Source organism: Misgurnus anguillicaudatus, chromosome 1 (assembly GCF_027580225.2).
Source record: "Misgurnus anguillicaudatus chromosome 1, ASM2758022v2, whole genome shotgun sequence".
NCBI lineage: Eukaryota > Metazoa > Chordata > Actinopteri > Cypriniformes > Cobitidae > Misgurnus > Misgurnus anguillicaudatus.
The window spans coordinates 17,198,797-17,211,785 of record NC_073337.2 but is presented as its reverse complement, the minus strand read 5'-3'; the positions used below and the strand labels follow the sequence as shown (position 1 = coordinate 17,211,785).

Genomic DNA, 12,989 nt, shown 5'->3' with positions numbered 1-12,989 from the left:
GTGCGAGGCGGGCAGGCCCAATAATTTCATAAAAGTGGGACCTGCGGATTGGAAAAGTTTTCAATAAACGCACACCTAAACCGTCAAATGTCTTAAAATAACCAGCAGAGCCATTTCACAGCTAACTGTTGTATAAGCGGAATAATTAACTCTGGTCCTTTGAATTTTTATCACCTTGGGTGTGCATTATTTTCGAATAATTCAACGCCCCGTCGTCAATTGACCTGTGTTTGAAATCGCATACTGTACTGTGAAAGTACGTACTGAATTAGATGAAGTACCTATCATCGACTTTTTATATAGTATGAATATGGGTAGTGTGAATAAAACATCTGCATGTTAATATATCATGTGACATACGTCATCATAACAAGTGAACTGTTACTTTGTTTAATGTTAAATAAGTGCAACCACAAAGAAGAACTGTTTTATATATGTCTTTCCAGAAAAAATTTTTTTGTGATTGTTGCAGGCAAAAATCCTTAATCTTGTGGCACGTTTTCTTAAAAAATGTAATGAAATATGCGGGATATTCATGCTATTTTATGCGATTAAATTGCGGGGAACTTGCAAAAACTGCGTGAACTTGCAAAAACTGCGGAAGCTTGCAAAAACTGCGGGAACTTGCAAAAACTGCGGGAACTTGCAAAAACTGCGGGAACTTGCAAAAACTAGGGGAACTTGCAAAAACTGAGGGAACTTGCAAAAACTGCGGGAACTTGCAAAAACTAGGGGAACTTGCAAAAACTGAGGGAACTTGCAAAAACTACGGGAACTTGCAAAAACTGCGGGAACTTGCAAAAAATGCGGGAACTTGCAAAAACTACGGGAACTTGCAAAAACTGCGGAACTAGTAAAAACTGCGGAAACTTGCAAAAACTGCGGGAACTTGCAAAAAAAGTGCGGCATATTTGAAAAAAATGCGTCCCCCGCATAAATATGCGGACTTTGGCTGATTATGTGTTGAATCATGCAATCACATAATCACGTTTTTCTGAAGGGACTGATATATTTACATTTGAATAAGGCAGTTTTATCACTTTGTAATATATTTGATCTGACAAGGACTCTCCATCTTCTTTGTTGGGTGACTCCTCTCCCAGGGGCTCATGGGATAGTAAAGTGTCCATCAAATGTTCACTTTAAAATCTTGCTTAAAGTAGAAGGCCACCCGGGGACTTTTCTCCAAATACTATGAATTCGGACATACTACGCGCCTTGCCTACTGACTTTCACCCTCTATATAGAATGGACGTAGGCAATTTCGGATGCAGCACGTGATTAAGAACAAAGAGGGCAGCTAACTGATGAAACTAGTTTACATTCCTTACCCAAGTATGCCTCACATCAAATTAAAGAGTTAAAAAACTGGGCATGGAAAATATGAAAAAAATAAAAGAAATGACTTCTACGAAAATATTACAAACAAACACAATTCATTATTATTCGTCTCCATTACCCATCACAGCATGCACACCTGTATTTTTTCAACTATTAAAAGCACTGATGATTTTACAGTGTTTTTTGATTTGGCAATCACTGTGATCCACATTTCTCTTCTTGTGCAGTAAGCTTATCTGCTCTTTCCAGCTTGTTTTCCTGTAGGATATATTTGGCACTTGGTTGGCCAGTGCCATAAGACCTAAACATAAACATGAGGCGTTCTAACACAATAAAAAATTTCTGTCCACAAAAGAACGAAGTTCCCTGCGGATAATTGGCGGCCGTCACGCGAGACCAGACGGTCCGTAAATAAAGTCTAGTCATCCGTGTCACATGCCAGACTGCGCCAAGCCAATAAAGTTTTAAAGGTCAGGATGGATTCATTCTTGCCACCTAGAGTTATGCCAGCTATTACAGTATGCAAACTGGTGCATTGCTACAAAACATAAGATCCATAAACTGATAGACAAACACACAACAAAAGACTTGTACCAAGCCAGACAGACAAGCAGACAAACACACACAGAGGTAAGAGGTAGGAGCACCAGGGCCTACGGCAAGTGTTCACTTTGCATTAATGTGATGCTTGGTGCTGTGCACCTTTGCCATTTTCTTAAAGGTCTTTAGTGTGGCACTCTGCACAGGACACTATTAATGTTTCATAGGATATTTCTGTATGTCTGAGCTTGTAAAGTCATTATTAATGTATTACTAAGCATTATTGGTTAGAAAATGTATAGCAGGAGATTTACGTTCAATGACCCGCTTATGCACGTTGCAGACAAAATGCCAAGAGCTGGCTTCAATAGGGAGCTTGTTGGGATCTGATTGGCTGACTTTAGGGTGCAATGTTACACTAACAAGGATGAGACGTCACTTATTTTATGATGATTTTGAGGTTTTTAAGTTTGAATCAATATCAAGTCATGATATTGCGCTTGTCGAGTAGCTATTAAAACTCTGCAGTATGCTTGTTTTACATCAGCACATTACAGTATATATTGATTAACAACGCTCCCACGCTGTGTATTTTTTACCATTTAGTGAAAGCCACAGGGATCAGCACAGACTCCAGCGGAGACATTAATGATCACATACGTTGAATTTCTCAAACACATGCGGATGCACGTTTATACTTACACACACAGAGAGACACGCTTCAAGTCCCACAGCAGCAGTGCAGGATTCACCACCACAGAGCCCAGCCTCCATTTGGGAGTCCATTAAACAAGTAATTTACTGGTTATTTTTACCACCCTTACTGAACGGAGAGCGTATACTGAAGCTACATCACTTTCAAAGGCAAGTTTTCTGAGAGTATTTGTTTTTACCGCAAACCTGAGGTTTCGAATTGGATCTTCTCACTTTGGAAGAATCTATCTCTCCTCTATTATCCTGAATAGGTTTGGAGGTATTGTTTTCCTGCTGGGAATCCAGTTAGGCCCTCTTTACTTCTCCAAATCTGATCTTTCTCCTGCAGTTTTGCTCCACTCTCAACTCTATTTCTCGCCCTGCTGCCCTTTTCAAAGGACTCAACATTTTGGAGTTAAATAATTTTCACATTGTTCACAACTTTTTTAATCGTTTTCTACCTCTATCCTGAATCTATTTACACTCTCTTTTCCTCTATAAAACGATAGTCTAACATATATTGTATCTCTGCACATTAATGCAAACCTTCTAAAACCACACTGTTAGGCAAAACGGTCAAAAATTGTCCCTAGCTGAGGCAGAACTCTTAAAGGGACACTCCACTTTTAAAAAAAAATTCTCATTTTCCAGCTCTCCTAGAGTTAAACATTTGATTTTTACCATTTTGGAATCCATTCAGCTGATCTCCGGGTCCGGAGCTACCACTTTTAGCATAGCTTAGCATAATCCATTGAATCTGGTTAGACCATTAGCATTGCGCTAAAAAATAACCAAAGAGTTTCGATATTTTTCCTATTTAAAACTTTCCTATTTACTCTTCGGTAGTTACATCGTGTACTAAGACAGATGAAAAATTAAAAGTTGTGATTTACTAGGCAGATATGGCTAGGAACTGTACTCGCGTTCTGGCGTGGTGATCGGGGACTTTGCTGCTGTGGCGTGGCTGCGGCGGGCGTAGTGATGTTGCGCTGTGCCTGGGAGTAGTCCGCTTGGTTACTTTCAATAGCAAGGAGACTATTTTCAGGCACTGCGTAGTATCATTGCGCCTGCTGCAGCCACGTTACAGCAGCAAAGTCCTTGATTATTACACCAGAATGAGTGTACAGTTCCTTAACTTTTAAAAAAGTGGAGTGTCCCTTTAAAAAGTCCAGAAATTTACAATTCTGTACAGATACAAATACATTTGGTACCAATATTGAGGTACTTACATAGCAGTCTTTGGTAGCAATTTGTACCTCTGAGATACTATGAACTGTTTAGGTCATGGGTCTTCAGCAGGGGGTCCAGATGGTATTGGGGTCTTCCAAATATTGTTTAAATTCAAAATATTTTTTGAAAAAAAAGCCCATACATCAAACAATTTTAATTACACTGAATATTCACTTCAATTTATTTGAGTGTTGGGCAGCAAAGGCAAAAAAGCCACAAAAATAATGTCGAAAAAATCAGATGAGAGACAAGATACAGGGTTCCCACGCGTCCTTAAAATCCTTAAAAGTTTATGAATCTGGGGAAAAAAATTCAAGGCCCTGGGAAGTTTTTGAACATATACATACATAGATACAGGTCATTGAAAGTGCTTGAATCTATTTTATGCAAGAAGTTTTCTGGGGGGAAAAATCCATATTATTCCCTGTGTAGTGTGGGATAATGTCATAAAAATTCTAGAATTTTTAAGAACACGTGCTAAACTGTTCGCTTCGGGTTACTATGTAATTGTTGTTCCCTGAGAAGGGAACGAGACGCTGCGTCACCCTTGCCATACTTCCTGTAACTCCGTCTTTGGCACTATTTCAGATAGCGATATACTTCCTGGCTCCCGCGTCACCCTATCTTTGTCGTTAAGCCTCACCATTGTTGAAGTAGATATACACATTCAGAGGCGTCCCCAAAGTGTCACCCCAGTGACGCAGCGCGAGTTCCCTCGAAAGGGAACTATAACAATGTATCTTAAAAGGTAACACGATGTAACCTTGCTCTCCCTTGAAATGTGTCCCCACATTTACTCCTTGAATTTGAGGGTACTGGACCTGAAAGTCCTTGAAAGGTCCTTGAATTTGAAGTTAACTAAGGTGTGGGAACCCTGAAGATATGAGTTTTTAAATTATTTGCACCATGCACATCATTAGACTAATCTTTTTGGTATGTATTGTAAATATATTATCTACTTTACATGAATTAGCATGTTTTTAGTTTTATAACTTCATTTAAGTTTGATGCTGTCATCTTAATTGTTTCCTCATTGTTTCATTGCAGAAAAATAAATACAAATAAAAAATAAATAAAAAAGATGCATAAATCATCTAAGACAGTAGCACTGCAGCAACCTTAACTGAGAGCTTGTAGTGTAGCTTATTACATTTTCAAAAGGGTTAATCTACTTTAACTTATGAGTAGCTTGAAATACACTCAAGTATCAAAGCAACTTCCCCAGTGCTGTTTTATATGCATGTACACACAGACATCTGTCTTCACTCCAAATCTATCACAGAAGTGCTGTGGTTTGAGCAGACTTGTGTGTTTGAGAGGATTAACCTCCTGCAGACTCTTTGCAGGCCAGAAAAACAACCACATTCTCTTACAGACATAGGTATACAGAGGTAACATGCTCGCACAAAAGCCGCACTGGTCCCAGGCAGTCATCATTTCTTTTACACAACAAACCCCTACAGTAGATAACAAACAACAGACATTACAGTATACAGGTGCTCCCAAGCAGGGGTGGAACGCAAATCTTGTGCCAATGTCTCCTTGGGCAAATGAATAAACTATACTATGGAGGACCTTACTGGGTCCCAACATCAGAAAGCATTGCTGGTTTTCCCTCCAGCGATAGCCCTGGACATATCAAAGCCTATAACTTGTCACTATTACAAACCCACTGCATATACGAGAGGTCATTGTTCCTGTCAATCATCGTTGTAGCTGCTGTTATTCAACCCCAAGTACCCTGTTCAGCAGTTTTGGTCTCCAGAATGAATCCCTCATAGATGGACTACGCAATTCAGACTGATTATTCTGTCAGAACTAAATGGCAAAGGGACTGTAAAGCATCCCAAACTACATGAGAAACATTGACCCTCTAGTTTCCATTTCCTTTATCAGGATCTGCTTGGTCCCTGGGCCCTGAACATGCGGTGGCAATAAAAGCCCTGAACTTTTAGCTGTAGCGCGTAGGGAGCAAAACTCCCACAATGGATTTTTAATGAAGACTGAGGTTCACTTGGAGGTGAAATGTCAGGTTAGATAGATGTGAGAAGTCACACGATGGCAACAGGAAGCTGCATCTTAATGGCACAGCACTGCAGGTGGAACTAAAAGTGTTTCTCTGACTACAAACGTCTATATGGTTATTTCTCTATCCAGTGGTCGACCAATATGGGGTTTTTAATGAACGATGCCAATATTAAGAAAGCAGTATGGCCGATATGAGACAAATATAACACAAACGTAATTACAGTAAATGAGAAACAAACAGAAAATTGGTCAAACAAAAAAAACATTTGTTATACAAAATATTTAAAAATATACTCTTTTAAAGTATTCAAAAAATATTTGGATGTGCATTTGACATCTCACGGTACTGTTTGAATAAGACCAGAGCGTTGTTATGTATAACATAACGTCGTGTTAAAAAGTGAATAATGATTGCTCGTTTTACTGTCTGTCAGACTTAGGCTTTACATCTCAGCGTCTTTTCATTACAAACAACAAATTTAAGGAACAAAAAAATTACTAACTGATTATTGGCCGATGCCAATGATAAAAATATCCAAATACCGGCCAATATACAGTGGGGAAAATAAGCATTTGACACATCAGCATTTTTATCCGAAAGGGGATTTCTAAGTGGGCTATTGACACAAGATTTAAAGCCATTTGTGTGGAAGAATGGGCCAGAATCACTACAGTGCAATGCAGACAACTGGTCTCTCCTATACAAGAGGCGTCCATAAGCTGAAATCACCAGCAAAGGCTTTTCTACAAAGTATTAAATAAAGTGTGTTCACTTATTCCCTGTGTCATTTCACTTTATTTATTATGACTCAACTTGTATACTTAAATGTTCGGATATCTTTGTAGGAATTCAATATTTGGCTTGATGGCTACATCTGTATCGCTGTATCGCTCACTCTATTCCTGTCCAAACCAAAACTAATTTATCCTGTTCTACCTGATTCCCATTATCCTATCCTGTCCAATTCTATTCCATTCTTTTCCAATCTATTCTATTCCATTAAATTCAATCGTGTGAGTTACAGTACACTCTTTGTACCAATGATTGTATCCCATCTGAAGATTGTTTGAGTTAAGCAGGAGGGCTTATTTGTGAGTTGGCCTTGGCCTGATATTCTTATGGACTGAAGTTGCCAGGTGGCCCATGGGCTTTGTGAGTTTTCTGTGCCAAAAAATACCACAATGCGACTTATGAGCCAAAAAAATATCTGTTTCATATAGATCCTTTTAAAATGGGACCAACCTGAGGCAAAGTGCAACAAAAATCAACAAAAAGCTTTTTAAGCCTGCTAGCTAATGATAGCAAACAGTAATCCATTCTATTAACTTTCTGTGCAATGTTGGAGAATAAAAATTCAGATTTTAAAAGCGTGGCACATGACACGTGTTGCTTTGTTTAGCTTGTTTATAGTCCAAAAAAACACCCATTTTCATTTTATTCACCACATTTCATCTAAGCCTTCATCAACAGTAATCATTGAGCTTAATTTCTACCCAGAGACTAATTAAAAATATCTCCTTGGTTTCACAAACTAGCATGCACTCAAATCGTGACTATTATGTTATGCGTGACATAAGCAAGGGTTTGTTTGTTCAGCTCAAAACAAATCTGCACACATTTGCAGTACACTGTATAGCTGACTTACAGTAGCTCATCTGTGACAAACAGATAAGATCTGATCACACAAAACTGCTCGGCATTAAATGATTCTCATTAGCCCTTAATAGAAAGCAGGAATGTACAGGGATGATCTGCACCTTATGTTTTGTGTTCGATCATACATGTAGTTAACACTAATTACAATCTTATTCACAAAATATAACCTTTATCCAATTACATTCCTCATTAAAAAGACCAACAGATCAGGCATAACATTAACATTGCTAACAGCAATGTTGAAATTCAACAATGACTATCTGAAGTCAATACAATTTTGGCGGTACCCCTAGTGCTTTAGATCCATTACTTTTAAAGCATAACAAAACATTTTTACAGGAATTTGTAAAATAGAGGAAATACATAAATAAACTGTAAACAAATATGCAGCATGATGTTAAAACAACTTGCCAGTCAATTCACAATACTATTTTAAGTTTTAGCTTGTGATAAGTTGACATAACCTGAAATTGTTTAACTTAATTTGCTAAGTAACATAAAAATCTATGTTGATTTGACAAAAATGCTGCATATTTAATTTAAATTAATACCAATAATAGCTGTGCCATAGCTGTGCCCATATGCCCGCTCAATCAAGCACGAACAACATGTTGCCTGTAAAAGGGTACAGGAGATTTAACACTGTTAACTCACACCAGAAGTGTTGATTGATGCGATAGCAAAGGCTAAAATAAAACAAGTCTGAGTTTAATATTAGACACTGATACAGTCAAAGTGTGAGTAATACACCAAACATGACTCGTTGTACCGTAAATGTGAAATTCCAGATCCCAAAGATTATCCAGCCTTAAATATAAAGTTAAAGGACTGAACATATGATCTTAACTAATCTGGTTATAGTGTCTATATTATACATTCATCAAACCTTTACACTTCAGATGTGCTTAATCCCGGCCTCAGGCCATACAAAAATACCGGTTTGTTGCCAGAATCCATTAAAAATTTCATTTACAAAAAAAGCATGTCAGACGCACTTAAAGGTTTTTGCATCTCGTGCATATTAAATGTAAATTAATAATGCAAACTTGTAGTTTTGGTTTTGGTTACTGTTTAACTGAATGGTTGATGTTTCAGTTACTCAATCATGGAATTGTTTTGTTTATCCCAACACGATTTCTCCCTCATCCTACGTTTTTACACCTTGGCAACTGCATTTACCTTGGAAACCTACAGCATATCCTCTATTTTATATGTTGTGTTGCCATAGTGAACTGTCATGTGGCATCCTCTACCACATGTTATACAGTATGGTATGTTACATTTCGAGTTTAAGCACAGCAGACATATAGTAAAGTTACACATCTATATCAAGATTTCACTTCTACACAAACTGTTTTTATTGTTGTTTTCCTGGCAGAATTAGAGGGATAATTTTAACATATGAAACATATTATTTACTCATGTAAATCCATATACCTATATTCGCTTTAATAAGCTATTACCTCAAACACCACTGATAACAAATCATTGAGTTACTGAGATTAAAAACTAAATTATTAATTGTAATAATTAATTAATTTAATTGCAATGCAGACTGAGTAATACGTTAAGTATCTTCGAATTATATCTTAAAAATGAAAAAAAAAAAATACCACTGAACAAAATCAAACAAAATTTGGCATGAGTATACTCTACAAAATACTTTATTTTCAACCCAGCATTGGGTCAAAAAGAAACGAGCCCAGACGTTGGGTTACATTATCCCAGAAAATGTTTATATTTGACCCAACAATGTGTTAAAACAACCCTGCATAGGTTGAATTAAAACTCAAGGGAATGGGCTCCTCCATTTTTGAAAATAACCCAGCATTTTTTAGAGTGAAAGTAATGACAGTATATTCAATTCATTTTTCAATTATATAGAGCAAAAATCTTCACATTCAGTTTAACTAAACATACTTGATCTTTTTCAAGTGACTGCTTGCAGCCAAATGTGGTAGAGAAAAGCAAACAAAAAAATGTGTTTAGCTCATTTTCCTTCATTCTTTAGTGGGGAAGTGAAGAAGATTAACAACTTGCAAAATAGCTCCTTAACTACACGACACAGTGACACAACAGCATCCAACAACCTCTACCCTAAAGTCATATACTGTACAGTATGCAGTTAATTATTTAAATTCAAGCATCAAAATCAGTGGTTTCCATGGAAACTGCTCTTTATAGACACCCATATGCTGTGTCTATCCTTTGTTGAAGCATAAAGCAAAAAATCTTCAAAGTAGGTGTGTTGAGGTCTGGAGAATGGAAGCTGCATTAATTACCAAAGATGAAAGCACATATGATAGTGAGTCGAACGAAGCGGACTAATACAGACAGTTGACTTTCTTGCTAAAAACAGAGAACATGCATTATACGATAAACAGCACCAAAGTCAAAAGTGACATTTAGTCTCTGTGATTTTTAAAGATCAAAACTGCTAAAAAGAAATATGGCCAAAGAGTGAACCCAGGGGGACGCCTACAGATAATTCAACTTGAACATAATACAAACTTCTGCAATATTTCTACCTGTGTTGATAATGACTAAAATACAATCTGCATAATCTTGATAAATCATTCATCTACACATTCTTAGAGATAATGTAGAAAAACTGTCACTGGGATGGTACCATTTTAAAAGGTACCAATGAAGTACTAATACACACTCTTTAGGTACAAATGTCTCTCTTGACAACTTTTGTACATTTTATTCTGAGAGTGCATGTTTACATTTACTTGTTTACATATTTAATGCTTAATAATTGTTCACAGCAGGTGATTAATACTCAGTAATTGTCTTCACAGTTTTTGTTGTAGGTGGTGTTATAAAAACTGTAACTGCAGTGCTTTAAAAGGAATGAATTTAGGAGAGTTTTGTAACAACATGCTGAAGTAAAACTCTTTTCTTGCATCTCTAACTTCATCGCATTACTGTCAAATATTATTAACACTAAAACCGAAAAAAAACCGTCTTCCCGAGTAGTCCTCTTTTTGACTATCCTTACATCCCTCAGAGAAAAGTTGTGAACATACGCTTTAACCTCCTCATAGTATGAGAAGATTGGAATAAAAAACAAGGCTAAATGGATGGCAATGCATGGGGACCTTCCCGTGGGCAGCACCCCTGTCATGACAACTGCAACACATTGAAAACAGATGCTAATTATAGGGGATCATTAGGCCACAGTGAGAGGCATGCTTGACATGTTATTAATTATGGCCAAATCTCATCAACTGGGGGATAGCAAATCCAATGAAGATGCTAAGCTATACTGCAGAGGTTACTGAAGTTAACCTTGAACATCTTTGCTTTATCATATTACATTTATGAAGTGAAGTCAATCTGACAAATTGGTCAATATTTTACCATTCCAATAATGCACATGCTAAAATATCATTTTTGGACGTTTGCCAGTTTTATTGATGGAGAAAGTAGTAAGCCAACTAAAAACATGGAAACTTTAAAAGAGTGAAGAGGAAGGAGAATAAGAGGAAGATATGACAGGGCCAGATTTAAATTTGAATTCATTTTTACAGTATCTTATAAACTAAAATGTAAACTGTAACTCACTGTCATAACACTCTGAACGCCTGCAACATATATCACTGATCATTACTGACTGGCTGAGGGGCTACATGCTAGACAAGTTGACTGCGGGTTTTCTAAATTCAAATGAGCTGATCTCTGCACTAAATGGAAGTGCCATGGTGGGATAGTGCAGATTAAGGGGCGGTATTATCCCCTTCTGACATCACAAGGAGAGCCAAATTTCAATGACCTATTTTTTCTACATACTTGCAGAGAATTTACCAAAACTAAGTTAATAAGTTGTTCTTTTTCACATTTTCTTGATAGAGGCACTGGGGACCCAATTACAGCACTTAAACATGGAATAAGTCAGATTTTCATGATATGTCCCCTTTAAAATACTGCTAGTAAACGAAAATGCATCCAAGTGCATCAGCAGAATCCAGCTGTACTCAAAGGATAAACACTTGTTTTGTACAAGCAAAATTTGTATATCTCCATAGTACACAAAGCTAATAATTAATAATGCAAAAGTAACCTTTAATTAAAGTGACACCGTGTAATTTTTCAACCTTCATAATACATTTTCAAGACCCTTGTGATAGTACATTGACTTTAAATAGGTTGAATGACATGTCTACCATAGCCTGACGGGGTCTGTATCAATTTTACTCGTATTTTAAAACTTAGGGTTTGTGGTAGTAACCAGAGCACAAAAAAATACAAAATTCGACTGCTTTACGGCATACGTCACTTCCTCCACACAATTTGTTTTTAACGTGAATTTTGCTGGAGGCTACTTAAGGAGTGTAGAGAGCAACTTTAATTGTATGACTCTGTGGCACCGTGTTAGTGTCACGTACCTATGACACGGGCGACCCGGGTTCGATTCCCCTTTAAGGCAATTTTTAATATAAACTCACGATCTTGATTCATACATAAATGCGATCTTCTTTATAAATGACGGCGATTATCTTGCATATAGTTCCCTGTATTCAGATGCTGCGTTCACGTATTTACCTTTCTTTTACTGTGTCTATGGTATTTACATTACAATCCAGGATGCTATAGCAGTCAAACTTGCTCAAACTCACACAGTGTAAAACCAAACCCTATTCATTCACCAATCAGATCCGAGCGTTTCTCTCTTCCTCATTTGCTGCGTTCCGCTATCACTCGTCTCTCCAAATCCAAGTAAACCGTGTTTAGGTCTGCCTCTTTGTAATATGTCACGTATTACAAAGCGGCAGACCTAAACACATCGGTTTACTTGGATTTGGAGCGACAATTTTCACACAAAAGAGAGGAAAAGTTCCAGTTCCTTTCCTTTACGACAGTGCTGCGGCGCTTGTGGCCTCTAGGGGCGCTAGGCGTGAAAAATACAGGTCTAGCACCCCCTTGTGGCCAAAAAGTTCCATGGTGTGCCTTTAAGTCAGTTACCTTATTTGTTACAATTTATAATGAGTAATCCAATTTTTACACACTGTACAATCTAACTATTACCCAGAAGACACATTTCCCCCAGTACCCCCGTGAATAGATCAAACCATTGTAATACGAAAGGTCATCACTACAGTATAATGCGTGTCCGATACCTGCACTGTGCATCCTCAGAGACGGCTGAGAAATTCAGGGCGACTTCAATTTAGAAGAGCTGACAGCGGGCACACAGCGGGACTAAATGGATGCGGTTGTGAGCGAGGAACTGGGAACACATGTCAAGGTAGTTTGGCAGCTGTGTGCATGAGGATGGGAGTAGAGTATTTCTCAAGGGAATGTGGTGAAAAGATACGCAAGCCTATAAAATTCGGCATTCCAGCTTTTCACATTGAAAACACAGTGTTACCCTAAATCTTCGTTTTTACATATTTACATATTTTTAAAACTAACTATTTAATGGCCGTCTCAATGAATAGTTGACACATCGATCTTAAATAAACCTTGGATAACTTAGCTTGGTTACAGGTTTACA

General features: G+C 37.5%; 1 protein-coding gene across 9 annotated transcripts in view; it reads right to left on the bottom strand.

Moving 5' to 3' along the window:
• The window catches only part of ppfia2 (PTPRF interacting protein alpha 2), a 237,113-nt gene that overhangs the window by 114,225 nt on the left and 109,899 nt on the right, over positions 1 to 12,989 (bottom strand). The gene's annotated exons all lie outside the window — the stretch shown is intronic.